We start from the raw sequence: 4,772 nt of genomic DNA, 5'->3' as shown, positions 1-4,772 counted from the left end.
ACACCCGGTTAGGGTGGTAGTAGCAGTCCAACTGAAGTAGTCCAGTTGAAGCGGTGATCCTGTGAAGGTCTAGTCTCCAGCTGAAGATCCAGTGGTAGCTCTGTCCTCTGGGAACCCAGTAGACAGGGCTAGCTCAGGCAGTTCCAAGGCAGGTTATATCCAGGTGGGAACACCTGGCCCCTCCTTCCTGGGCAGAGCATCCCACAATGGGATGAGATAAGTCCATGAGTCACACGGTGGGTCCCTGATGGCCCATTGCCTGTCATGCGGGGTGGGTCGTTAGCAGCTGATAATAGCTAACGGATGGCCCATTGCCTGTCATCCGGAGTGGGTGATAGCAGCTAATGGCCCACAGCTGGTGGTAATAGAATACTTAACTACATCAATATTGCAACCTAGGACACCAAGGTTCAAGGATTTACAGAATTTTGGGTAGCTAGAACTAAATTAATAGTTTAGACCTTAGGTGGAGGAACCCTTTTACAAAATTGTGTTGTGGGGCAAATATGACTGTTTTAATGAGTTGTAGAAGGAGACAGTTTCTCAGAAAAATGAGACTTCACCCAATTAGGGCTGTAAAAATAACCTTTTCTGGAGTGATTTAAAAGATTGGTTACTGTGCATACACTGGTATGATGTGTTCTCACTGTTCTACCCTATGTGAAATTCAAGTCACTTCATTCTGAGTGTTTGCAAGTACCTGCTTTTTGTTTTGGTCCATTTTGTGACAAAGCAAACCCTAAACTTGGAGGAATAAGCCTTCATGAATCTACCTTGCTATAAGGAATCCTGGGGTTACACAGTTAAATCATAGCTGCTCCTGTGTTACTACCAATCCTAGTTGTGAAGAATTGTCTGAAACAGAAGGTGATGGAGATGGGACCTGGACTCAAGTGGTGTTACAGGTTTTCAGAGTTCTGACAGCCTGAGGCAGTTCCTCTAAAGCCATGTCCTGTGATCAACCCATCTCAATGCAGTTCCACAACTAAGCAAAGCACAGATCTATGGTATCTCAGTTCCTGTTATCCCCACATAAACTTCAGTTTGTAGAAGCAAAATTTTTAATTTGAAAGTTCTTTTAGCTCTGCAACTGAAATTTGTAGCAGTCCATAGAAAGAAGCCTGAGTCACTGAATCAGTTCAGTCAGTAGAGCTTCAATCACCGGGACTTCACCAAACAATCTAAACCCTATATATATACTTTTCCTGCCCAACTTCAAAACTGGCTGCCACCTTTTTATTAAGAACCAGAGGCTTTTAGTACTAAAGTGAGGATTCAGCTTTTTTTTTATTTTGTCAAAGTACATTGAACGTGTCTATTCATGAACAGACAAATTATTTTTCACCTATGTTTATAGTTCATTGACTCATTGGTCTATGAAGTGTGTGGTGTATATACTGCAGTAAGGAACTGCAAAACTTTTCAAATACTTCATCAACCTAAATTATTTCCTTATTTCATTTTAGTTTCTTCCCTTTTCACCAAAGGGATGAAAAACTAGATCAAAAAAGGAATGATACCAATGTAGCATGTTTTTTTGGCATTTTGTGTAGTCTTTAAGTATCAATAACCATCAAACTGCCAATTTAGGATAGTTAACTGTAGGCAAAACACCTTCCTTGATACTAAACCCATTATCTTGATTAGCTGAGACCTAAGAAAGTAGGAGACACATTGGTGTCACTAGTTTGATGTGGAGCTTCTTCTTTTTACTCACTTTTCTCAACATAAAGACAACAATTGTGTAACAATTGTCAGTTGCAATTGTGTTACTCAATAACAATTTATTGATTGTGGTTTGACCACTTGTCTTCAAGAAAAGAAAAAATTTCTAAAAAAAGCATAATCTTCAGTGAAAGGGCATAACATCCTATGTTTTAGCAGTTGAGGAAGTAAAGATGTGAAGCATCTTTCCTTTTGTTATGAAATTTTAATTCTAGAGCTTTATGCAATTGCTTAGAAATTTGTATTTTAAATAGCTTGTCTAAATGATGATTTAATTGATTTGCAGGGGACTTTGTTGTTTCCAGAATGCAACATTATATGTCTGGCAACTTTCACAGAGTGCATCAGTAACAACTTAAAAATTCTTTAGTATATGAACTACATTCTGACTCCATAGTCAATAACATGAAAACTAGGCAAAGGTAATAGCTGTGGCTCACATACTTCAGCCAAAAATGAAAAAAAGAAAAAAAAGTTGAACCTGCCATCATATGATGGAACAATTTTAGTTACAATCATTTTAAACTATCTGATTAGAGAATAAGGGATTTGAAGTCTCAACTTCAAAGTGTCTCAACTGGCAATGCATTGATAAATAAACGGACCACAATGATTCTGTAAAAGATATTTTTGATTACAACAACATTACAGGGTAGTATAGATAGTTGCCTGAGGCCAAAAAGTATTGGTAAACAGTTCAACTAACAACCCAAAAATTGTGTTACTGGGATTCATGACAGTGAAATCACACATGCACATATTATACGTCAATTTGGGGTGTGGTGAGTCTTGTAGTAATTGTATGGAATTATCTCTTCAAAGAGAAATTACTGAAGAATTTTTAGCAGCACTAGAGAAAGAACTATGGTTTAAGTAATTCCTTTAAAATTTAATCATTAAAATCATGACAATTTAAGATATATCAAAGAAATGCAGCTTTGAGAAAACATGAGAGTGTAATGTTAAAGAATTTCAAATGGATGTGCACTTAAACTTATTATGTGTTACAAGACACATAGTGTGTATTAACTCTTACTAGACTCATCAATTAAGTTTAAAAAAAATGGGTTTTTTGAGCAAAGACGCCCTTCATTAGGTCACCATTCAGAGGCTGTGCTGAATCTAAAAGTGAAAATTTGTAGCTAGGCAACAACAGTGCTTCGTTGTGGTCAGTGCATGCCTAAGGTCATAACTGAAGACTTCGTTTATCAGATAGTCTGAAAGAGAAATAGAATTCTGATTTTATGTTAATAAATTAATATCATTAGCTCAAGACCTGGAGTCTGTTGCGCATAACCCCCAAATTTAGTATATATATTAAAACAAGAATTCTGAAATCCCCTTAACTGGGTTGGAAATACAGAAATATCTCCTACCTGCCATTTCTTATAGTGAGCCAGCAGTGGGTTCACTGTAGAACTAAACATCCCATCATACCACTTCACTTTTTCTACTGGAGAAGAGAGAAGCTCACTCAGCTGTTCTAAAATCCAGCTCAAAATAGGCCTGCTGGCCTTCCAAGAAGAGTGCTATGTCTACAGGACATGGAAAGGAGATATTCAGAGTGCTGGCAGTTGAGATGCAAGCTTGCTCCAGCAGGATTGTCTCCCTCTGGTCAATGAAGGAGCAGAGGTTTGGATAAAATGCAAAGCAGATATTTTTTGCTCTTTCTATTCATTTTTAACACAAAATAATGTAAGTATTTATTGTACTAGCTAAGAATAAAAGGATTTTTAGGACCATAATTGTTAAGAGGTTGCTTGATTGAGTCATACTCAGGAAATTTGGGTAGACCTGTTTCTGCAGTGCAAATAAGCCCCATAGGAATGCAAGGGGCTATTTCAATGCAATAAATGGCATTGGACAGTATATTTGGATTTGATACAAACCAAAATAAACTGGCAGACATAAAGAAGAGAACCCAATTATACAGTTTTATTATGTGATGCTCCTGTTCATTTCTCAGGAAGGAGGGAAAAACCTCTAGTATATTCTGTTAATATTCATTCTTGAGAAATAATAATCTCTGTAGGTGAATGATTTATCTGTCCTGTTTTCTAGCACTGCAATTCCAGTGCTGGTAGTTAGATCATAACAAGTTTGTTAGTTGAGACTTGTGTTTGTGGCATATGGAATGCAAAACTGTCTAGTCATCCACCAGTATATTGTACTTCCACAGTCTTTAAGCATTTTCACTCAGCCAAATTTTTCTATTATCAAAAATCATTTAACTGCATGATTTGCTCAGGTTGATTTCAATAGCTTAAATTTCCCAGGAAAATGTGTCCCTAAGAGGAATGAGTGGTTAAATTAGCTGAAATAGCACTTTTGAGAAACTGAACAGGTGTGATTTGAATACACATTTTACTTAGATGTTAATAGCTGCCCAGACCTATGCTTTGTTAATAGAAATAAAAATCTTTATTTAAATCTTATGGCAATTTGTATAATTACCCTTTGGCTCTGTAGCTAGGACACAACACCCCTCTTTGTTAATGTATATTGCTTTTTGGGGGTGGTTTTTGGTTTTTTTTTTTTGGTTGGGTTTTTGGGTTTGTTTTTTTTTCAGCAATGGCAGCCAAAAGATGTTGTTACTGTTTGATCATGTCAGAGATCAAAATAGTTGCAAACCATTTTGCATGTTAGCATGATCCAATCTTGGTAAATAGTATTTTAATAGACACATCAGTCTTCAGTAGGCATTGGTACAGACCAGTAATATAAGAATTAAAAAGAGTTTGCCAGTTTGGAAGTATGGGTTTTTACAGGAAACTTGATATCACAGTGGACTTCATATGGATAGTAGACAAAGCAAAAAAATGGGACAAAGAAGCAAATGAGATTTTAAAGAAAAGGGAAAAAATCATTCTTTTTTGCCCAAAATCACAATGGAATCTACAAATTAGTGTCTCAAGGCAGTTTGTGCAATACATACAAATGAAAATATTTTCAGGGGCCATAATCCAGTGTGGTTGCAATAACCCAGTTTTGTAAAAGGACCTGCATGTGCAGATTTTGTATGTCAGAGTTTATTTGAACAAAAGTCA

The sequence above is a fragment of the Lichenostomus cassidix genome, chromosome 2 (assembly GCF_008360975.1).
Source record: "Lichenostomus cassidix isolate B80296 chromosome 2, HeHo_3.0, whole genome shotgun sequence".
NCBI classification, from domain to species: domain Eukaryota; kingdom Metazoa; phylum Chordata; class Aves; order Passeriformes; family Meliphagidae; genus Lichenostomus; species Lichenostomus cassidix.
Note: the sequence above shows the minus strand (reverse complement) of the source record.